The sequence below is a fragment of the Lutra lutra genome, chromosome 1 (assembly GCF_902655055.1).
Source record: "Lutra lutra chromosome 1, mLutLut1.2, whole genome shotgun sequence".
NCBI classification, from domain to species: domain Eukaryota; kingdom Metazoa; phylum Chordata; class Mammalia; order Carnivora; family Mustelidae; genus Lutra; species Lutra lutra.
This window is the reverse complement of record NC_062278.1, coordinates 68,432,199-68,456,949: the sequence shown is the minus strand read 5'-3', so window position 1 is coordinate 68,456,949 and position 24,751 is coordinate 68,432,199. Positions and strand designations below refer to the sequence as shown.

At 36.6% G+C, this 24,751-nt stretch overlaps 1 pseudogene; it reads left to right on the top strand.

The window, feature by feature from the left end:
- Nucleotides 1–23,629, top strand: part of LOC125097362 (DNA polymerase theta-like) — a 139,990-nt pseudogene extending 116,361 nt beyond the window's left edge.
- The last annotated feature ends 1,122 nt before the right edge of the window (nt 23,630–24,751 follow it).

Below are 24,751 nucleotides of genomic sequence, written 5' to 3'. Positions count from 1 at the left end.
ATACACATAGGGAAAATACAGGAAATAAATGTAAATTTCAGTATATTATCACAGAGCTACACCTGTGTAGCAACTACTCAAGTCACATAGAAAATCCTTTGATGTTTCCTAATCACTACCCACAGCCCATCCAGGAATAATTGCTATTGTCATTTCTAAGCCTATAGTTTTATGTATTTTTGACCTCTTTCTACATCACGTGTATATATTCTTGCATTTAGCTTCTTTCACTCAAAATTGCATAGGTAAGTCCTTCATGTTTCATTTGGAGTAACTTTTATTGTAGTGTATTCTATTATGTGAAATATCACAGTTTATCCATTTTTCCATTGATGGACATTTAGGTTTCCAGTTTAGAGTTATTATTATTTTTATTATTTATTTTATTTATTTTTAAATTTAATTTTATTTTTCCAGTGTTCCAAGATTCACTGTTTATGCACCACACCCAGTCTCCATGCAATATGTGCCCTCCTTAATACCCACCACCAGGCTCACTCATCCCCCCCCACCACCCTCCCTTCCCAAACCCTCAGTTTGTTTCTCAGAGTTAATCTTGCTGTTTTGAAAATTCTTGTCCAAGGTCCTTGGTGTGCAAATGTTTCCATTACGTTTGGTAAAGACCAAGTCATAGAATTACTGCTTCTTCAGTTTTGGTAGGTAAAGCCAAATGGTTTCTTATGGTGGTTGTAGCAATTGTCCTCATCAGAAGTATGTGCAAGTTCTCATTGCTCTGCATCCTTGCCAACAGTTGCTATTAAGATGATACAATTTTAGCTATTCTGGTGGGTTTAAAGTAGTATCTTGTTAGTTTTACTTTGCATTTCCTTGAATACTAATGAGGTAAAGCAACTTAACATATATATTTGCCATTAGCTATTTTTTCTTGGGAAAGTACTTTTTCAAGTTTTCTTGTTCATCTTTTGTTGTTGAGTTTTCTTTTTACTTTTTTTTTTTAAGATTTTATTTATTTGAGAGAGAGAGAGAACGCACAAGAGGGGGTGGGAGGAGAGCTGAGGGAGAGGGAGAAGCAGACTCCTAGAACCCCAAGATCAAGACCTTTGCTGAAGGCAGATACTTACCCATTTGAGCCACCCAGGCCCCCTGTTTTTTCTTATATATAGGAGCTCATTATTGATTATATTTTTGGAAAATATTCTCTCCCACACTGTGTTTGGCCTTTGCATTCTTATCAGTAACTTTAGATGAGGAGAGGAAATTAATTTGGTTTATTCTTAAAATTTTTTTTTTTAAAGATTTTATTTATTTATCTGACAGAGAGAGATCACAAGCAGGCAGAGAGGCAGGCAGAGAGAGGAGGAAGCAGGCTCCCCGCTGAGCAGAGAGCCCGATGCGGGGCTCGATCCCAGGATCCTGAGATCATGACCTGAGCCGAAGGCAGCGGCTTAACCCACTGAGCCACCCAGGTGCCCCTATTCTTAAAATTTTTATTGAGAAATAACACGTACAGTGAAGGGTACAAATCCCTAAGCATAAAGCTGGAAGTCTTAATGTGTATACCCATATAACCACTATCCCAGTCATGATATAGAACTTTTCCAGCACCCAGAAGGCTTCTTTATGTTCCCTCGAAATCAATACCATCCACTTCCCACCCCAGCACACACATAAAAGTATAGGGTAGTTTTGTATGACCTTGAATTTTATTTAAGTGCAATTAATTGTACTGTATGTACTCTTGGGTCTGACTTTTTTCACTCAAATATAGGTCTGTGAGATTCATTAGTGTCATACGCAATTCTAGCTCATGTCTTTATTTAACTGACATTGTGGGAACATACCAACAATTTATTTATCTGTTTGAATGGTGGCAGAAATTTTCACTATTTCCAGGTTTTAGCTATCATTAATAAAGCTTCTATGAACATTCTTATTTGTGTCTTTTGGTAAACATGCACCCAACTTCATTACCTTTAGAGTGGAATTGGTGAGTCATAGAATAAGCACATTTATACCTGCAGCATATACTGCCTAACAGTTTTACAGAGTGGGTATCCCAGTTAACATTGCCATCAGCTCTGTTTATCTACATACTTGCCATTGCTTACTGTCATTGGTCTTTTTAATTTTAGCCATTCTGGTAACTGTGTAATGGTACCTCACTCTGCTTTTTATTAATTAATTAATTAATTAATGTGTTATGTTAGTCACCATATGGTACATCATTAGTTTTTGATGTAGTGTTCCCAGATTCATTGTTTACATGTAACAGCCAGTAGTACTCCATGCAATACGAGCCCTCCTTAATACCCATCACCAGGCTCACCCATTTTCCTACCCCCCCTCCCCCAAAGCCCTCAGTTTGTTTTGTGGAGTTCACAGTCTCTTATGATTCATCTCCCCCTCTGATTTTTGCCTTTCCCTTATGATGTGAGCTCCTTTTTTGTTTATTGTCCATTTGGATATCTTCTTTTGTGAAGGGTCTATTTAAATCTTTGTCTTTCTTTTTTCGAATTATCTATTTTTTAACTGATTTATGAGAGTCCTTTATATATTCCAGATATGAGCCCTTTGCTTACGTGGATTTATCCATCTTTTATATTATTGTAGTATTTTCCTTGATCTGTTTTAACAAAGTTTTCTCTACCCCAATTTCAAGAAAATATTCACTAGGAGCTTTTTTATTTTGTCATATGTATTTATATCTATAAATCAACAAAGAACTGGTTTTTATGTATTTTGAGAGACTGAGGGTCAAGGTTTTTCTCCTTCCCACTCAAGGATATACAGTTGTCCCTAACTATTTATTGAAAAGACTGAGCTTTCCCCCCACTACTTTACAGTGTCACCTTTGCCACAAATTATATTTTCAAATATGGATGTGTTTTTGGATGCATTACTTTTGTCTGTGGTATTTGTTCATTATTTAGACAGTGCCACATTACCTTTGTGATACAGCTTTGTAAGATGTCTTGATATATGATAAGTAAGTCTTCTTACCTAGTTCTTTTGTTTGGTTTTCAAGAGTATTTGCGTATTCTTGGTTCTTTGCATTGCCGTATATGTTGTAGAAGCAGCATGTGGATTTCTAGACAAAAACAAAATCCTGCTGGGATTTTTTTGAGGTTGCCTTGAATTCATAGATCAAGATGGGATTAATGGACATATTTATACACTTGAGTTTTCTAATCCATGAACATGATATATCTGTCAATTTATTTAGGTCTGTAGTTCTTAAGTTCTCTTAATGTATAATTTTGGGGGAAGAGATCATATATGTATTTTATTAGATTTATAGCTAGGTATTTGAAAACTTTTGATGTTGTTGCAAATGGCATTTTTTTTTTTTACTCTTTTCCTACTTTTTAAACATTTTCTAACTCTTTGCTACTGGCACTTAGAAATATAGTTGTTTTTTTTTTTTTTTTTTGTCTAGAAGCCTTGCAAATATTACTTACTAATTCAAAAATTAGTAGATACTTGCAGATATTCTATCATTGCAATTATCATCTGCAAAGTAGTTTTATAACTACCTTTCCAACTTTATTATTTTATTACTTTTGCTTGACTTACCAGCTAGGACATTGTTGAATATAAGTAGTAATAGTGAGGATCTTTGCCTCTTTTCTGATCTCAGAGGGAAATTTTAAGCAATTATTACTAAATAGAACTTTCCTTTAGGTTTTTAATTGTGCCTGTGTCTGATAAAGTAAGCTCACTTGTATATTTGCATATAGGGCATAGAGTCTTTGTCATACCTGCTAAATTCTACTCTTATAGTGCAAATATGGTAAGAGGTAATACATAAATGAGTGAGTGTGATTATGTTCCAATAAAACATCTTTACACAAACAGAAGATAGGCCAGATTTGGCCTGAAGGCTGTAGTTTGCTCACCCATGTTCTAACTCTCCCTTCTTTGAATATAATCTGCCTTTCTTCTTTAGGTTTCTTTCCATACAGTATTTTTCTCTCAGTCTCATTTCCATTAGATTTTCTGTGATATGCCTAAGTATGCATGTTTTTAATTTATGTGCTTCTCTGTGAATATGTTTGTTTAGTTGATCCTTTAAGGGTGTTAGGACTTTTTCAATCTGTGACTTGATACCTTTTGTTGATTTTGGAAAATTCTTAGTCATTTCTTCTTTAATTATTGCTTCATTGAATTCTTTCCTCTCTGGGACTCCTATTATAAAATTTCTTAAACTTAAAAAAAAAATCCTTATGTTTAATATCCTTTGTTTGGTATTTTCCACATTTATATTTCATCCTGCTTAATTCTGGATATTTTCTTCTTTTAATTTTTTTTATTTTTAAAGATTTATTTATTTATTAGAGAGCAAGCCAGCATGAGGGGAAGGGGAAGAGGGAGAAGCAGACTCCTTGCTGAGCAGGGAGGCCGACGTGGGGCTCGGTCCCAGGACCCTGAGATCATGACCTGAGCCAAAGGCAGACGCTTAACTGATTGAGCCACCCACATGTCCCCTGGATATTTTCTTCTAATGTATCTTTCAATCTACTGATTTTGCTCTTCAGTTTGCTATTGAACTCAACTGTTGAGCTTTTATGTCCTGAATCCTTTAGAACTTTCCAGAACTCCAGAAGGTTTCTTTATGTTCCCTTCATGCCAGTACTATCCCCCACTGTACACACATACCAAACTACAAAGAAGGTACTGTTTAAGTGCTTTAAGTTTTGTTTTTTCCCCTGGCACGGAGTGATGCTTTTTAAAATTGGAGTATAATTAATATACAGTGTTATATTAGTTTCAGGTGTACAATATAATAATTCAGCAATTCTGTACATTTCTCAGTGCTCATCAAGATAAGTGTACTCTTAATTTCCTTTATTTCATACTCAATGGTAAAAAACTGAGATCTTTTCCTTCAAGATCAGGAACAAGACAAGGATGTCCACTCTCACCACTTTTATTCAACATAGTACTGGAAGTCTAGCCACAGCAATCAGACAAAAGAAAGAAATAGAAGGCATCCAAATTGGTAAGGAAAAAGTAAGACTTCTACTATTTGCAGAGGACAGGATACTATATATAGAAAACTAAAGACCCCACCAAAAAACTACTAGAACTGATAAATAAATTCAGTGAAGTGGCAAGATACAAAACTAATATACAGAAATCTGTTGCATTATTATGCACTAATAATAAAGTAGCACAGAGAGAAATTAAGAAAATGATCCCATTTTCAACTGCACCAAGAATAATAAAATACCTAAAAATAAACTAAACCAGGGAGCTGGAACACTTATACTCTGAAAACTATAAAAATGTTGATGAAACAAACTGAAGATGACACAGACAAATGGAAAGATTTTCCATGCTCATGGATGAGAAGAAAGAAATATTGTTAAAATGTCCATACTACTCAAGGCAATTTATGGATTAATGCAATCTCTCTCAAAATACCAATATTATTTTCCACAGAACTAGAATAAATAATCCTAAAATTGTTTTGGAACCCAAGAGACCCCAAATAGCTAAAACAATCTTGAAAAAAAGAAGAACCAAACTGGAGGTATCATAATCCCAGATTTCAAGATATATTTCAAAGCTCTAGGAAGTTATTTTTATTTTTCAGTTCTTGAGTTTCCATTTTGCTCTTATTTTATGGGTTTTTTGTTCTCTGTTGAAATACTCAATTTTGTCTTTTATTATCTTGACTATATTAAACTTTATTTTACAGTCTAATAAATTTGATAATAGTCTATAAGTCTAATAAGTCTCAAACTTGTATCCCTGTATTCTTTTCCTACTGTACTTTGTTTTTCTTAGTTTTCTATAAGAACAGTTATATTGTCTGAATTCTTTGCTGTACTGGTAGTTTTTTATTGAGTGTCAATATTGATTATGAAAGATTGTGGATTTGTATTTTTTTTGAAGCTTGTATGATAATGTTACCTTGTTCAGAAGATTTACATTTGCTTTTGGCAGGAAACTAGAATGACCAACAGTCTAGGATGACTTTGATCCAATTTCAGGATTAGAAATTAATTGAAGCAAAGATGTTAAGACCAGATTATCTCTAATTTATCCTTTTTCCTAGGGTGTTAGTTTTGGGGTGGCAACTTGATGGTTTCCTAGTGCTCCTTCTACTTCTTGCCCCGTTTGTTCCCCAGGCTCCTCAAGACCATCAAGTTCTTCTCAGAGGTTCTCTCAGCTGCCTCTTCTGGAATCTGTTGATGTCTCTGGGAGAAATGTGGCCTCCAATGCCAGGGTCATCTCCTTGGTTTTCTTTCTCTCATGGTTCTCTAGGTTCTATAATTTCCCATTTCTTTTTAACTATCTGATTCAAAGAGACATTCTCTATCCAGCTTTTCCCATTGCTATCAGTGGGAGGGTTGGTCCTAATGGCCTAATCTCCCATTACCAGAAACCTATGTTTTTTATGCGTGTGAAAACCCCTAGTTTTGAAGGGACAGAGATTGTGAGACATGAAGAATCCCAAAGACTGCCAAGTTTTTTTATTTTGGAAGAGAATCAGGGAAGTACAATATGATGAAAGTGAAGTATATATCTTAGTTTTATTTTTATGCTTGCTTATGTCACAGTAAAAACTACCCTAAAATTTCAATGGCTTATAATAAGAAACTTTATTTTTAATTTATATTAGAGTTTGGCTCTGGGTTGACTGTGGTTCTGCTCCATATTTTCTTCATTCTGGAATTGAGAATGAAAGAAAAGTGTCTATCTGGGATAAGCCTTTTTTTTTGTGACAATGTTGGATAGCTGTAGATGGGGCTATATGTCAATTTTATTCACATTTCACTTGCCAGAACAAGTCAAGGTCAACCTTTTAGAGTGAACATTTGAAATCACATGGCATTGGGTGGGGCAGCAAGTAAGAACAATAGTAACACAGTCCACTACGAAGTGGCCTATGGTTTCAAGAAGGAGAGGCATCAGTAGAACTCTGAAATTCAGTCACCCTTTAAACAGTGACAACTGAAGGAGTTTAGAGTGGATTTATCAGCATCTGACAAAACAAAAAAAAAAAAGAGGGGGAAATTGTCTATCTCTTTAACAACTATTTACTATATTAGGAGTTGGTTGTAACCCAGGTGACATAAAACTAGTCTCAAGTTACATAGATCCTTCCAGAGTGTAGACCCTTCCCACTTTCTGAGACCTTCTGGGACAGGAGATATGGTATTCATGGGTAGGTTATACCTTGAACATTAACCCAGATGCCCATCCTTGCTACTTTAGGATGATCACTTTTAACAGCTATGGTTGCCTGCCAAGCAGTTCATGGCAGCAATAGTTTTGGGGAGGTTCTAACTTAATATCTAGGAATCTAGGGTATGCATTTTCACTAGCAGCTAATGATTAACCCCAGCAGCCCATAAAAAAAGCTCTGATTCAAGCCAGAGGGCTTCAGATGCTCTGGGGCCAAACTCCACATAGGACCAAGAAGCCACTTATATGGACAATGTTCTTGGAACATCCTCACATCACAAAAAATGATATTCTACTTATAACTATTTAGGCTTAAAAGGAATTGTTTCTTAAAGAATAGATCTTTTAGAGTGAAGTTTAGAGCTAGAACATTGGTGATACATATGTTTATGAAATAATTTTGAGCTACTAAGTACATTTTAAGTGTAATGCAGTTTTTGATTCTGGAATGTTGAAGATTTCTAAACTGAAGGAATCTGAACTTTTTCTATTTAGACTGTTTTCATGTGGATGATAGCCCAGAATCTAGAGCCCTAGATCATTCTAGTTGTTAGGATGCAGCTTAATAGTTGATGTTCTGGATTACATCTTGGTCCAGATTACAGATGTGAACACTGATCTGTGGATATTAAGAGCAGGTATGAAACCATTTAGGTGTATCTGATGGAGCCCTTGTTATTGATTTTCATAGGCGGAGCGTCAGGCTATCAACACAGCAGTCCAAGGTTTGGCAGCTGATATTATTAAAATAGCCACAGTTAACATTCAGAAGCAGTTAGAGACCTTCCATTCAACCTTCAAGTTCCATGGTGATCAGTAGAGTATGCTGCAAAGTGACAGAACAGGTTTGTTCATAAATGAGAACCCTGCTATAATGTAGTGAGATTAATTATATCAGAAAAGAAAAAGGGAAGCGTTTTACACATTATTTTTCAGCAGTTTTCAAATGTTTTGGTCTCATGATCTCTTTATATTCTCAGAATTACTAAGGGTCCCAAAGAACCCCTAGTTTATGTGGTTTATATATACTAATATTTACCATATTAGAAATTTAAACAGGAAATTCAAAAACATATTAACATTTGAAAATAATAATAAACTCACAATATGTCAGCACAAGTAACATAGTTTCTTAAAAACAACTGAATGTTTTAGAACAAGAAAAAATTGGTGACAAGTGGTTTTAGTTTACATTTCTACAAGTCTCTTTAATGTCTGACTTAAGAGAAGATATTTGGATTCTCTTATTTATTTCTGCATTCAGTTTGTTCCAATCTCACCTATCCTGTAACCTCTGGAAGACCGTCTTATACAGTCTATGGTGATAATGTCCCACTTTGTGGGGGACTGATGGGTTTCCCAGGATATGGGACTTTCAGTGCTAAATCAGGATAGCTGGTTACTTTAGTGTGCACTTTGGAGAGAATGAGACTGAAAAAGGAAAATAAATTCTGAGTGTTATTAGGAAAACAACTTTGACTTTGAAGATACTTTGAAGGAATCTTAGGGGTCTTCTGGTTCTTGGATAACACCTTAAGAACATGTTGATTTTCCTATTCATCACCTTCCATGTTCTCGGAAGTCTGGGAATATATACCGAGATAACTTCCTTATCACATAAATTCTTTGTCAGTGTTGCCCTCTTTTCTTGTTCTTATTTTCCTAAGTTCTGTCCTTATTGCTTGGATAGATTATTTCTTGTTCTGACAAGTAGATCCCCTTCTCTATTTGTCCCGTGTCCATATTTTTTTTTTTTTAATTTGACAGAGAGAGATCACAAGTAGACGGAGAGGAAGGCAGAGAGAGAGAGAGAGGGAAGCAGGCTTCTTGTTGAGCAGAGAGCCCAATGCGGGACTCGATCCCAGGACCCTGAGATCATGACCTGAGCCGAAGGCAGTGGCTTAACCCACTGAGCCACCCAGGCGCCCCCCGTGTCCATATTTTTGCTTTAAATACCATTTCACTATGATTGAGATTGGCAAACCATGACTGCAGCCAGGTTTTAAATTTTCCTGGGAGGAAGTTAAGAAGGTTTGGGGCGTAAATGGAAAGAATAAACTGCTGGAGATGAGTCAGAAAAAGTAAAATCAGCTGTTTAGGATGGAATTTGCTATTTCTAGAAGAAACATACATGTACATTGCAGAGAATAATAGAGTCACACAGATATAAAGATGTTCACTTACATACAAAAATACATAGATATAAAGACTTGCCCATCACATGAGGATTATTAATTTTGTCTTACCTCCCCCCACTAATATCTAAGGCTACTCATTCAACATTTTCTGTATGGTAGTCAGTGTGCACACACACCACACTTGTACCACACACACCACATTCCCTCTTTTTCTCTTTATAGGGAGAGTAAATGATCAAACTAATTTGGGTAATAATACTATACTGTGTGCTTTAAGGGATTTGGAAATAAAAGTTATCAACCTCTTTTAAGTCTAAAATTGAAGGAAAGAAAGGGAAGATGTGATCTGTGACTGAAATATTTACAGAACTGTTCACAGCAGAGTGATGCAGGGCCAGAATGAGGATATGGACAATAACAGCTTTTGGAGTGGGTGGAAGGCAATATGAGTATGTTCCTGAGGATCACTTCCTGGGCTTGTGTCAGGGTCAGCTGAGCCCGAGGAAGCAGCCCACACAGGAAGCAGGAGGATCATAGCATTTGGGATCAGAAGCCAAAGAACAACAGGGAATCCAGAGGATGAAGGTATGGTGACTGGAAAGCAGAAAAGCATCCTGATAACCAATGATGTGAGCTAAGTGGGGCCTGGTGGGGCAGAACAGATTTTAGTCAGCTGGCAAACAGATAGTTGCACAGCCTTTGTGGCCCTGGGATGGAAGCAGCTTGCCACAGCCTCATCTGTCTGTGCTCTTTGACCCTATAAGAGCCACCTGTCAAAAAACTTGGGCTGCAGATTATGACAGCTGAAGAACCCTCTCTGAGGGAAGCACCAGATACTAAGGAAGATCGTGTTTGTGCTGCCTGGAACGAACAGTGGGAAATCTGGGTGGCAGAGAGGAGATACAGGGAAATGATTAAGGGCAGTTACTCTAAAGTAACCTTATCTTAGTGATTAGTGGGCCATAATCTGTACCAGTAGACCCAGCTTGTTAGGAGATGTAACTAAGTCTAATACAGTGGAGTTATAGGTTCTTTTGAGAATATGCTAAAAGATCACTCCACAGAAAAATGTACAGATAACAGACTCTAACACTTAACTTCAAGGGATTTGTACAGTCTCTGAAGTCCTCATTTGGACCCTGGGTTTAGAATTACTTGATAAGTGTGGTGCAATTGGGAAAACCCCAGTTCTACCACAGCGACACTTCTGGCCATAAGAAGATATTAGGGAGTGCCCTTCTTATAAACTGCCTAAAGACAATACCAGCTCACTTTCCTGGGGCAGAGTTCAGGCCCCATACTACTCTGGTGCTATTATGCAGAGAAGTTGGTAGGTCGCCATGGAAAGTGAAGATGTTGGTTGTTTATAGGAAATAAGTTAGACATCTTTTGGAGCTGAGTTCTTCAAACTGCATTTACTGACTTCTTTGTTACATTCCTCCTTTCTGGGAGGAAGCTGGTAGAGTTTTGAGTTTACCTGATAGGTGGGAAGTCAGCAAGTAGATACTTTCCTAATAGTTCTAAATCTTATGTACTTTAATCTCTTAATTAAAATTCTCCAGAGTTTCTCAAAATCCCTAAAAAAAACCTGTTCTTCTATAACACAGTGACATGCTGATCAGTTTTCCTACTTTTTTCATGGGGTAAGATTGTTACCAAAGAGAAAACTGCAAGGGATTTCTTCCCAATCAGAGGAAGCTTCTTCATCCTTCAACTCCATTAGGAGCTCTTATATGGCAGAAGAGGATGTTGTTCAGGTATTTTTGCAGTGTTTGTGTCCATTTCATAGAAGAGTAAGATGCTAAAGGTGAAGTTAAGGTGCATGAGGTTTCTGGAACCCTTCCCTAGTCCCATGATGGCTACATAAATGTTGAGTCTATAAGGGTAGAGAAAGAGCTAAGAGTGTTCAGTTTCATACTCATTTTTATACTTGATCTTAGCCAAAAGGCTGAGAAGCAATTCATACTCATTTTTAAGAAACTTTTGATGCAAGGCTGGTTTTGTTTGGGAGAAGTTAAATGAGAGTCTTGCCCTGAGGGTTTAAAAACTGAGCATTCTCACTGAAACTGGCAGAGCTCCTGCTCATCAGTACAGGCCAGTTTGGAATGCCTATTTCTTTTTGGATTTTGAGTTTTAAGAACCACGAGGTGAAGAGCTGCAGTCTGGCTTATCACCTCAGTGGTGGGTTGGGAAACATACTTTGATTGGGAAGAGAATTTGTTAACCTCTTCCCCCTCTCCCTATCGCAGGTTGCTCAGGTTGTCGAGAGTGAAATGGGAAGTGCCATAGAACTTTCTGTGAAACTGAAAGTGAAAGTGAAAATAGGTGCAAGCTGGGGAGAGCTGAAGGACTTTGATGTGTCATTGTATAGCTCACGAAGTCCTTGCTGGGAAGCTTGGTGTAAGTACAACCACATGGAAGAGAGATTACCCTTTCACATATTTCAGGAAGACCAACTCTCAAGTCTAATTTTTTTAAAATTTTTATTTATTTTTTAAAATTTTCAGTGTTCCAGAATTCATTGTTTATGCACTACACCCAGTGCTCCATGCTGAGAGTTTCAAAATGTATGTCAGGCTTTATTCTCTGTAGTGTGAAGAAACTTCTTTTGAGGCAAAATACCAAGTTTAACGACTGTATTCCCTCTAAAAGAGGGACTGAAATCACCTTTTCCAGCTCTTTGTGGCTCTAAACAAGTTCAGAACAGGTGACTGAAATATGCACTTAGCACTTCGGGTCTCATCTGTGTGAAGCATGAAGACAGTGGAACTGCTGTCTCAGGGGCATTTCTAGCCCTGTGCAGGATTCAGATGCTTGTGATGCAGACCCCAGCAGGAACCATAGGCAGATAGAGATTTAGTTTCTCACAGACTACCATGGTTAGGCATTGTGTGTGATTTTTTGGTCCAATATCAATTTAAGACTACCAGAGTAGTCTTTGTAAGCAGCATTGGCTAATAAATTCTGAAGTCTGTAAAGTGGTAGGCTTGGTATGGATGTCATCCAGGAATGGATTTTCATGAAATGGTGTTTCTTCTCCTTTTCCCTCCTCAATTCATACAATGAATGTATTTGTAATAGTTGGTATTATAAAATAAGCTACACCTCTCCAAGCGGTATCCTGTTCTGTAAGATCAGATATTTGTACAGCAGTTTAATATAATAATGCCAGAGAAGGAAGTCACCCCCATATCCATCTCTTAGTGCCCCTTTCTATGTTTGTGGCATGGTGAGGATACCCATACTAAAGAAATGATATTTTATAATTCCAACCAAAGGTGTACTACTGACTTTCTTGCTGTTGAAATAAAATGAATTTATGAGAAATTTATATCAGTATTTTGGTTTTTTAAATTGTGTTTCATCTAAGAGTGTCCAAAAGCTAAGTTCCTAGTTATTTATTCTAGGGTTTGCATTGTTGAGTTGGTTCAACAATGTCTGTGCACATAGGAAATGTTTCTTATATTCATAATCAGTTATCAGAAAAGTTCTTTTATGTTTATTAGCCAGAAATTTTTAAAAAGACAATCACTTTATAAACAAAGTGTAATACACTATTAGCAGTTGCATATTAGTGTACAAAATACTCAGACATGGTTTTTGGGGGGTGAGAGGGAGTAGGCAGAAGATGGCAAAGATAAGAGAGAAGTTATATCATTATTTCTTGAGTTTTTTCCATATTTACCTGTACCATGTTTTTCAGAGAGAAAAGCTGTAGTGCTGTCAGTATTCAGGTGGCCTTGAGATCCAGCACAAGAGAAGGCTCTTTTTTTCTCTAAACATGAGTGCAGACATATAGGTCATTTCCACCTGATCTTCTGGGGGTGGATGTGTGTAGTCCCATGCATCTTCTCATCCTTTTCATTTATCAGCTGGACTTAAAACAGGCAGCCCTTGCTATGCATGATTAAGTTACATGTAAATTCCAGTTACCATGGTTTACTTAAATAAGACTAGTGCCCCTAATCACAGAATTGAAATTTCAGTTCTCATGGTATATTACCTGAGTAACTGCAGCAAGTTCACACTTCATTGGTAGCTCTTCAGTCCACAAATCATGATATAAATAAAAGATGAGCACTGTGGTAAGCAGAATAATTCCCCCCATCCCCATCCTAATCCCCCAGACCTGCAACCATGTTATATTACATGTTAAAAGGGACATTGCTGAGTGATTAAGGTAGAGATCTTGAGATGGGGAAATTATCTAGGTGGTTCCAATATAAACACATTGGTCCTCATAAGGGGAAGGCAGATGGTCAGAATCAGAGGAGGATGGTAAAGATGTTAGACTGAAATTCAAAGAAGTTGCACTGCTGACTTTAAAGATGGAGGAAGGGGCCGTCAGCCAAGGAATGCAGGCAGTCTCTGGAAGCTGGAAAAGGCAATGGAATAGACGTGGATTCTCCCCCTACAACCTCCAGAAGTGACACAGCCCTGCCAATGCCTTGTCTTCAGCCTAATAAGTTTATATTGGACTTCTGACCTCCAAAACTGTAAGATAATAATCAGTGTTGTTTTCTTTTCAGTTTTATTGAGGCATAATCAACACACAGCACTGTATAAGTTTAAGGTATATAGCATAATGACTTGACATATATATTGTGAAATGATTATCAAAATAAGTTAACATCCATCACCTCATTTGGCTACCAAAAAAAAAAAAAAAAGAATAGTTTTTTTCCTCGTGATGAGAACATTTGGAATTTACTCTCTTGGCAACCTTCAAATATACAATCCAGCAGTGTTAGCTCTAGTCATCATATTGTACATCACATCCCCAGTGCTTATTTCTCTTGTAACTTGAGGTCTGTACCTTCAGATCATCTTTCCTAACTCTCCCCTTCCCCTACCCTCGACCTCTGGTAACCGCATATCTGATCTCTTTTTCTATGAGTTTGTTTTTTTAAAGATTCTACATATATGTCTGTTGAACATCTGGATGTCTTCTTTGCAGAAATGTCTGTTCATGTCTTCTGCCCATTTCTTGATTGGATTATTTGTTCTTTGGGTGTTGAGTTTGATAAGTTCTTTATAGATTTTGGACACTAGCCCTTTATCTGATATGTCATTTGCAAATATCTTCTCCCATTCTGTCAGTTGTCTTTTGTTTGGTTTTGTTAACTGTTTCCTTTGCTGTGCAAAAGCTTTTTGATCTTGATGAAATCCCAATAGTTCATTTTTTCCCTTGCTTCCCTTGCCGTTGGCGATGTTCCTAGGAAGACGTTGCTGTGGCTGAGGTTGAAGAGGTTGCTGCCTGTGTTCTCCTCAAGGATTTTGATGGATTCCTTTCTCACATTGAGGTCCTTCATCTATTTTGAGTCTATTTTCGTATGCAGTGTAAGGAAATAGTCCAATTTCATTTTTCTGCATGTGGCTGTCCAATTTTCCCAACACCATTTATTGAAGAGGCTGTCTTTTTTCCATTGGACATTCTTTCCTGCTTTGTCGAAGATTAGTTGACCATAGAGTTGAGGGTCTATTTCTGGGCTCTCTATTCTGTTCCATTGATCTATGTGTCTGTTTCTGTGCCAGTACCATGCTGTCTTGATGATGGCAGCTTTGTAATAGAGCTTGAAGTCTGGAATTGTGATGTCACCAACTTTGACTTTCTTTTTCAACATTCCTCTGGCTATTTGGGGTCTTTTTTGGTTCCATAAAAATTTTAGGATTATTTGTTCCATGTCTTTGAAAAAAAATGGATGGTATTTTGATAGGAATTCCATTAAATGTGTAGATTGCTTTAGGTAGCATAGACATTTTCACAATATTTGTTCTTCCAATCCATGAGCATGGAACATTTTTCCAGTTCTTTGTGTCTTCCTCAATTTCTTTCATGAGTACTTTATAGTTTTCTGAGTATAGATTCTTAGCCTCTTTGGTTAGGTTTATTCTTATAGTTTTGGGTGCAATTGTAAATGGGATGGACTCCTTAATTTCTCTTTCTTCTATCTTGTTGTTGGTGTAGAGAAATGCAACTGATTTCTGTGCACTGATTTTATATCCTGACACTTTACTGAGTTCCTGTACAAGTTCTAGCAGTTTTGGAGTGGAGTCTTTTGGGTTTTCCACATATAGTATCATATCATCTGTGAAAAGTGATAGTTTGACTTCTTCTTTGCCAATTTGGATGCCTTTAATTTCCTTTTGTTGTCTGATTGCTGAGGATAGGACTTCTAGTACTATGTTGAATAGCAGTGGTGATAACGGACATCCCTGCCGTGTTCCTGACCTTAGCGGAAAAGCTTTCAGTTTTTCTCCACTGAGAATGATATTTGTGGTGGGTTTTTCATAGATGGCTTTGATAATATTGAGGTATGTGCCCTCTATCCCTACAGTTTGCAGAGTTTTGATCAGGACAGGATGCTGTACTTTGTCAAATGCTTTTTCAGCATCTATGGAGAGTATCATATGGTTCTTGTTCTTTCTTTTATTAATGTGTTGTATCACATTGATTGATTTGCAGATGTTGAACCAACCTTGCAGCCCTGGAATAAATCTCACTTGGTCGTGGTGAATAATCCATTTAATGTACTGTTGAATCCTATTGGCTAGTATTTCAGTGAGAATTTTCGCATCTGTGTTCATCAAGGATATTGGTCTGTAGTTCTCTTTTTTGATGGGATCCTTGTCTGGTTTTGGGATCAAGGTGATGCTGGCCTCGTAAAATGAGTTTGGAAATTTTCCTTCCATTTCTATTTTTTGGAACAGTTTCAGGAGAATAGGAATTAGTTCTTCTTTAAATGTTTGATAGAATTCCCCTGGGAAGCTGTCTGGCCCTGGGCTTTTGTTTGTTTGGAGATTTTTGATGACTGTTTCAATCTCCTTACTGGTTATGGGTCTGTTCAGGTTTTCTATTTCTTTCTGGTTCAATTGTAGTAGTTTATATGTCTTAGGAATGCGTCCATTTCTTCCAGATTGTCAAATTTGTTGGTGTAGAGTTGCTCATAGTATGTTCTTATAATTGTCTGTATTTCTTTGCTGTTGTGATCTCTCCTCTTTCATTCATGATTTTATTTATTTGGGTCCTTTCTCTTTTCTTTTTGATAAGTCTGGCCAGGGGTTTATCAATCTTATTAATTCTTTCAAAGAACCAGATCCTAATTTTGTTGATTTGTTCTATTGTTTTTTTTGGTTTCTATTTCATTGATTCCTGCTCTGATCTTTATGATTTCTCTTCTCCTGCTGGGTTTAGGGCTTCTTTCTTGTTCTTTCTCCAGCTCCTTTAGGTGTGGGGTTAGGTTTTGTACTTGAGACCTTTCTTGTTTCTTGAGAAAGGCTTGTGCCGCTATATATTTTCCTCTCAGGACTGCCTTTGCTGTGTCCCACAGATTTTGAACTGTTGTGTTTTCATTATCATTTGTTTCCATGAATTTTTTCAATTCTTCTTTAATTTCCTGGTTGACTCATTCATTCTTTAGAAGGATGCTGTTTAGTCTCCATGCATTTGGGTTCTTTCCAACTTTTCTCTTGTGATTGAGTTCTAGCTTCAGAGCATTGTGGTCTGAAATTATGCAGGGAATGATCCCAATCTTTTGATACCAGTTGAGACCTGATTTAGGACCCAGGATGTGATCTATTCTGGAGAATGTTCCATGTGCACTAGAGAAGAATGTGTATTATGTTGCTTTGGGATGAAACGTTCTGAATATATCTGTGATGTCCATCTGGTCCAGCATGTCATTTAAGGCCTTTATTTCCTTGTTGATCTTTTGCTTGGATGATCTGTCCATTTTAGTGAGGTGAGTGTTAAGGTCCCCTACTATTATTGTATTATTGTTGATGTGTTTCTTTGATTTTGTTATTAATTGGTTTATATAGTTGGCTGCTCCCACGTTAGGGGCATAGATATTTAAAATTGTTAGATCTTCTTGTTGGACAGACCCTTTGAGTATGTTATAGTGTCCTTCCTCATCTCTTATTATAGTCTTTGGCTTAAAATCTAATTGATCTGATATAAGGATTGCCACTCCTGCTTTCTTCTGGTGTCCATTAGCATGGTAAATTGTTTACCACCCCCTCACTTTAAATCTGGAGGTGTCTTCAGGTCTAAAATTAGTTTCTTGTAGGCAACATATAGATAGGTTTTGTTTTTTATCCATCTGATACCCTGTGTCTTTTGATTGGGGCATTTAGCCCATTAACATTCGGGGTAAGTATTGAGAGATATGAATTAGTGCCATTGTATTGCCTGTAAGGTGACTGTTCTTGTATATTGTCTCTGTTCCTTTCTGATCTACTACTTTTAGGGTTTCTCATTGCTTAGAGGACCCCTTTCAATATTTCCTGTAGAGCTGGTTTGGTATTTGCAAATTCTTTCAGTTTTTGTTTGTTCTGGAAGATTTTTATCTCTCCTATTTTCAATGATAGCCTAGCTGGATATAGTATTCTTGGCTGCATATTTTTCTCGTTTAGTGATCTGAATATAACATGCCAGCTCTTTCTGGCCTGCCAGGTCTCTGTGGATAAGTCTGTTACCAATCTAATATTTTTACCATTGTATGTTACAGACATCTTTTCCCGGGCTGCTTTCAGGATTTTCTCTTTGTCACTAAGACTTGTAAATTTTACTATTAGGTGACGGGGTGTGGACCTATTCTTGTTAATTTTGAGGGGGGTTCTCTGCACCTCCTGGATTTTGATGCTTGTTCCCTTTGCCATATTAGGGAAATTCTCTCCAATAATTCTCTCCAATATACCTTCTGCTCCCCTCTCTCTTTCTTCTTCTTCTGGAATCCCAATTATTCTAATGTTGTTTCGTCTCATGGTGTCACTTATCTCTCGAATTCTCCCCTCGTGGTCCAGTAGCTGTTTGTCCCTCTTTTGCTCAGCTTCTTTATTCTCTGTCATTTGGTCTTCTGTATCGCTAATTCTTTCTTCTGCCTCATTTATCCTAGCAGTGAGAGCCTCCATTTTTTATTGCACCTCATTAATAGCTTTTTTGATTTCATCTCGGTTAGATTTTAGTTCTTTTATTTCTCCAGAGAGGGCTTTTATATCTCCCGAGAGGGTTTCTCTAATATCTTCCATGCCTTGTTTGAGCCCAGCTAGAACCTTGAGAATTGTCATTCTGAACTCTAGATCTGACATATTACCAATGTCTGTATTGATTATGTCCCTAGCCCTCGGTACTGCCTCTTGTTCTTTTTTTTGTGGTGAATTTTTCTGCCTTGTCATTTTGTCCAGATAAGAGTATAAGAAGGAGCAAGTAAAATACTAAAAGGGCGGCAAAGACCCCAGGAAAACACACTTTAACCAAATCAAAAGAGACCCCAAATCGTGGGGGGGAGAAAGGGGATAAAAAGTGGTTCAGAAAAAAAAAGAAACAATTAAAAAAAGAAAATAAAGAAAAAATATAAAAAAGAAAAATATATATATTAGATAAACTAGTTAAAAACGTTAAAAAAGAAAAGGGTAAAAGTTAAAAAAAAAGTTTAGCAGAAGAAGAAAAAAAATTGAAAAAAATTAAATTAACTGCAAGACTAAGGAAACATGGGGAGAAAGCCATGAGTTCTGTGCTTTGCTTTCCCCTCCTCTGGAATTCCGCTGCTGTCCTTGGTATTGAACCTGCACTCCTTGGTAGGTGAACTTGATCGTGGCTGGATTTCTTGTTGATCTTCTGTAGTGATTCTCAAGTGTCTTTGCCCCAGGCAGATTTGCACCACCCTTACCAGGGGCCGGGCTGAGTAATCCGCTCGCGTTTGCTTTCGGGAGCTTTTGTTCCCTGAGCGCTTTCCGTAGAGTTCCGGAGGACGGGAATGAAGATGGCGGCCTCCCAGTCTCCAGCCCACAGGAGCCAAGAGCTCGGGGCCCCACTCCTCAGTGTGCCCTCAGAGAATAGTGCCCGATTACTCCCGTCTCCCTGCCCTCCAGCCATGGTCCGAGCTCACCCAGCCTGTGACCGGTTCAAGATAACCCTGAGCTGAGAGCTCACTCCTTGGCTCTGTCTCTGTAGCCGGTTTCTAATACCTGCAAGCTCACGATACTCAGACACCCCTGATCCTTCTGTGACCCTGTGGGACCTGGGGCCATGCTGACCCCGCGTGGGCTTCACCCCGGTTTAGCCTCTGGAGCAATGTCCCTCAGTGGAACAGACTTTTAAAAGTCCTGATTTTATGCTCCGTTGCTCTGCCACTTGCTGGGAGCAGGCCCTTCCCCCCGCGGTCTATCTTCCCGTCGCTTTGGATTCACTTCTCCGCCAGTCCTACCTTTCAGAAAGTGGTTGATTTTCTGTTTCTAGAATTGCTGTTCTTCTTCTCTTTGATCTCCCATTGGATTTGTAGGTGTTTGCAATGTTTAGATAAGCTATCTAGCTGATCTCCTGCTACCTGATGTAGTTTCAGCCTATTACTTCTCTGCCATCTTGACTCCCCCCCCCCCCCCCCCCCACAGATACCTCTTTGACAAGTGTTCCCATGTCCTTCAGGTAAATACCCAGGAGTGGAATTACTAGATCATATGTTAGTCCTATTCTTAATTTTTTCAGAAACCTTCATACTGTTTTCCACCGTGGCTGCACCAGTTTGCTTTCCCACTAACAGCGCACAAGGGTTCTCCTTTCTCCACATTTTAGCCAGCTCTAATTTTTTGTCTTTTTTATGATAGCCATTCTAATGGGTGTAAGGTTTTGATTTGCATTTCCTTGATGATTACTGACGTTGTGCACATTTTCTTTACCTGTTGACCATTTGTGAATCTTCTTTGGAAAAATGTCTATGCAGATGTTGACCCATTTTTTATTTGATTAATTAGGAGGTTTTTGTCTTTTTTTTTTTTTTTGCTAATGAGTTGTATGAGTTTTAATATTTATTAGATATTTACTCAACAGATTTGCAAGATTTTTTTCATTCTACTGGTTATATTTTCATTTTATTGATTGTTTCTTTTGATGTGCAGAAGCTTTTTATTTTCATATCATCCCACTTGTTTTTTATCTTGTCACTTTAGGTGTCTTATCAAAAATTCATTGCTAGGACCTACGTCAGGAGTTTTTTTTCTTATTTTTTTTTTTCAAGGAGTTTCATGATTTCAGGTCTTAAATTTAAGTCTTTTATTTCAAATTAATTTTTGGGAATGGTTTAAGATAGAGGTTTAGTTTTGTTCTTTTACATGTGAGTATCCAATTTTCCCAACACCATTTATTAAAGAGACTGTTCTTCCTCCATTAAGTTTTCTTGACTCCCTTGTCTAATGTTAGTTGAATTACACATATCGGTTTATTTCTGGGTTATCAATTGTGTTCCATTGGTTTGTGTGTCTGTTTTTACATGAATACCGTACTGTTTTGATTACTATAGATTTATGATATAGTTTGGAAATCAGGCAGTGTGATGCCTCCTGCTTTGTTCTTTTTTTTCTCAGGATTGTGTTATAAAAATTGTAAATTGTAAAAAATTATAAAAACAATTTTAGGATTGTTTTGTTTCCTTCTGTAAAAAATGCCATTGGAATCTTAGGGATTGCATTGAATCTATAGATAGTTTGGGGTAGTATAAACATTTCAACATTACTAATTCTTCCAGTCCATGAACACAGGATGCCTTTCCATTTATTTGTGTCATCTTTGATTCCTTTCATCAACTGTAGTTTTCAAGGTAAACATCTTTCACTGCCTTGGTTAAATTTATTCCTAAATATTTTATTGCTTTTGATGCTATTGTAAATGGGAGTGTTTTGTTTTTCAGATAATTCTCTTTTAGCATATAGAAACACTACTGATTTTTGTATGTTAATTTTGTATGATACAACTTTATTCATTGAGTAATTTTAAGGTTTTTTTTTTTGGTGATCTTTAGAATTTTCTACATATAAAATCATGTTATCTATAAATGGAGAAAATTTTACTTCTTCCTCTCTAATTTGGGTATTTTAATTTCTTTTTCTTGCCTGATTGTCCTGCTAAGACTTCCAGTACTTTGTTGATTAGTAGGAGTGGTGGGACTGGGCATTCTTGCCTTCTTCGTAGTCTTAGAAGAAAAGCTTTCCACCTGTCTCCTTTGAGTATGATGTTAGCTGTGGGCTTGTTTTCATAAAGGCTTTTATTATGTTGAGGTACTTCCTTCCATACCTAATTTGTGAACTGATGTTTAATTTTATCAAATGTTTTCTCTGCATCACTGAGATGAATATTGATTTTTTTCTTTCATTCTATTAATGTGGTGAATCACAGTATTACTTTGTGTATGTCAAACCATTCTTGCATCCCAAAGATGAATTCCTCTTGATCATGGTAAATGATTCTTTTAATGTGCTGTTGAACTCATTTTGCTAGTATCCTATTGAGAATTTTTGCATCTGTATTCATCAGGACCTTGGCTTGTAGTTCTCTTTCCTTGTAGTGTCTTTTCTGGCTTTAATGTCATGGTAATGTTGGCCTTGTAAAATGAGTTTGGGAGTGTTCCCTCTCCTTTGATTTTTTGGAAGAGTTTGAGGATTGGCATTAATTCTTTAAATGTTTGGTGACGTTCCCCAGTAAAGCCTTCTGGTTTTGTTTGTTGGGACGTTTTTGATTAGTAATTCAATCACCTTACTAGTAAGTGCTCTATTCAATTTTTCAATTTCTCTCTGATACAGTTTTGGTAGGTTGTATGTTTCTAATAATGTTTCCATTTCTTCTGGGTTGTCCAGTCTATTGGAGTATAATTGTTCTTAGTAGCCTCTTATAAATCTGTATTTATTTGATATCAGTTATGATGTCTCCTCTTTTGTTTATAATTTTGTTGATGCAGGTCCTATCTCTTTTTTACTTGGTTAGTCTAACTAAAGATTTTTCAATTTTATCATTTAAAGAATGAATTCATAGTTTTGTTAGTCTTTTATTTTTTTGTTCTCTATTTCATTTATTTCTACTCTAATCTTATTTCCTTCCTTTCTAACTTTGAACTTAGTTTTTTCTTCTTTTCCTAGTTCCTTGAGCCATAGAGTTAGGATAATTATTTGAGATCTTTCTTGTTTCTTAATATAGATGTTTGTTGTCATGAACTTCCCTCTTAGAACTACTTTCACTGCATCCCATAAGTTTTAGTATATTTTGTTTCCATTTTTGTCTCAAATAACTTTTATTTTCCCTTTAGTCTCTTGCTTGAGCCATTTGTTGTTTATGAGAGTATTATTTACTTTCTATGTATTTGTGGTTTTTCCAGGTTTTTACTGTTACCAATTTCCAGTTTCACACCATTGTGACCACATTGTGATCACAGAAGATATGTGGTATAATTTCAGTCTTCAATTTGCTAAGACTTGTTTGTTACCTACCCTATGGTCTATTCTAGAAAGTGTTCCATTTGTACTTCAGAAGAATGTGTATTCTGGTATTGTTGGATAGAATATTCTGTATATGTCTATTAGGTTTACTTGGTCTGTAGAGTATTAAAGTCCCCAAGTATTACTGTATTGTTGTTTATTACTCCTTTCAATTCCATTAGTTTTTGCATTATATGTATGTAGATGCTCCATTGTTGGGTGCATATTTACAATTGTTACATCCTCAGTGGATTGACCCCTTTATTATTGTATAATAACCTTCATCTCTTTTTATCAGTTTTACTTTAAGGCCTATTTTGTCTGATGTAATATACCTACCTCTACTTTTTTGTTGTTATTAGTATTTGTTTGAAATGTCCTTTTCATCCCTTTATTATGTCCTTTTTATCCTTTAGTCTATATGTGTCTTTGAGGTTAAAGTAAGTGTCTTATAGGCAGTATATCATTTGAACTTGTTTTTATCTTTTCAGCGTTCTATGACTTTTCATTTGAAGATTTAATCAATTTACATTGATTAGGTAAGTAATTATTATTAGGAAAGAACTTACTGTTATTCGGTAATTAATATTAGTAAGGACTTAGTATTGCCATTTTCGTAATTGCTTTCTGTTTTATAGATCCATTGTTCTTTCTTATCCTGCTACTTTTTTTTTTCCAAAGATTTTATTTATTTATTTGACAGAGAGAGATCACAAGTAGGCAGAGAGGCAGGCAAAGTGAGAGGGGGGGAAGCAGGCTCGCCACTGAGCAGAGATCCCAATGTGGGGCTTGATCCCAGGACCCTGAGATCATGACCTGAGCCGAAGGCAATGGCTTAACCCTCTGAGCCACCCAGGCGCCCTATCCTGCTACTTTTTAAAAATTTTGATATCTCTCAGTATCAGTATGCTTTGATTTCTTTATCATGTTCTTTTGTGTAATTACTGTAGGTTTCCCTCTTATGGTTATCATGGCTTACATAAAATATCTCAAAACTTTAACATCATATTTTAAACTGATAACAACTTAACTGCTATAGCATTCCTAAACTTCATACTTTTACATCTCCTTTCCCTCACATTTTAGGTTATTGATGTTATACTTTACATATTTTTATACTGTGCACCCAATAATAGATTACTGTACTTTTGGTTATTTTTACTACATTTATTTTTTTAACTTTTAAACTAGAGTTAAGTTAATTATGCTCCTCTATTACCATATTATGGAACCTAACTTTGACTACGTATTTACCATTATTATTGAGTTTTCTACTTTCTTTTCTTTTTATGATGTTAATATCTTTTAATTCTGCTCAAAGAACTTTTTTTTTAGCATTTCTTATAAGGTAGGTCTGTTGGCTATGAATTTCCTCAGTTTTGTCGGTTCAGGAAAATCTTTATCTCTACTTAGTTGTTTAAAAAGATTTTATTTATGTATTTATTAGAGAGCTGCATGAGTGGGCTGAGGGACAGAGGGACAAGCAGGCTCCCCATTGAGTGGGGAACCCAATGGACGGCTTGATCCCAGGATCCTGAAATCATGACCTGAGCTGAAGTTAGACACTTAATTGATCCAGTCACCCAGGTGTCCCTCTTCATTTTTTAAAGGACAAATTTGCTGGGTATAGAATTCCTGTTTGACAGTTTTTTTATTTCAATATTTTGGATAGATCATCCCATTCTCTTCTGGTTTGGAAGGTTTCTGTTGAGAAAGCCACCCATAGCCTTATGGGGGTTTCCTTGTGTATAATTTGTTTCTTCTCTTGGTGCTTTCAAAATTTTTGTCTTGGATTTTTGACCATTTAATAATAATGTATCTCACTGGAGCGCTATTGAGGCTCAGGTTATTTGGGGTTGATTGGGTCTCATGGATCTGAATATCTACTTCTCTTCCAAGATTTGGGAAGTTTTCAGCCATTATTGCTTTAAATATATTTAAATATATTTTCTCTCCCTTTCTTTTCTTCTAGTTTTCTTATAATGTGGACATGTGGATTTTATAATTATATTCTATAATTCTCATAGGCTTTCTTCATTCTTTTTTTCTTGTTTCTTCTCTGAGTGGCAACTTAAATATCCTGTCCTTCAGGTCAAGTTTCTCTCTGTTGTGTGGTTGAGCATGCTGCTGAAGCTCTCTATTGAATTATTCATTCCAATCATTGTATTTTTCAGCTCTAGAATTTCTGGGTTTTTTTTTTTTTTTGATAGTTTATA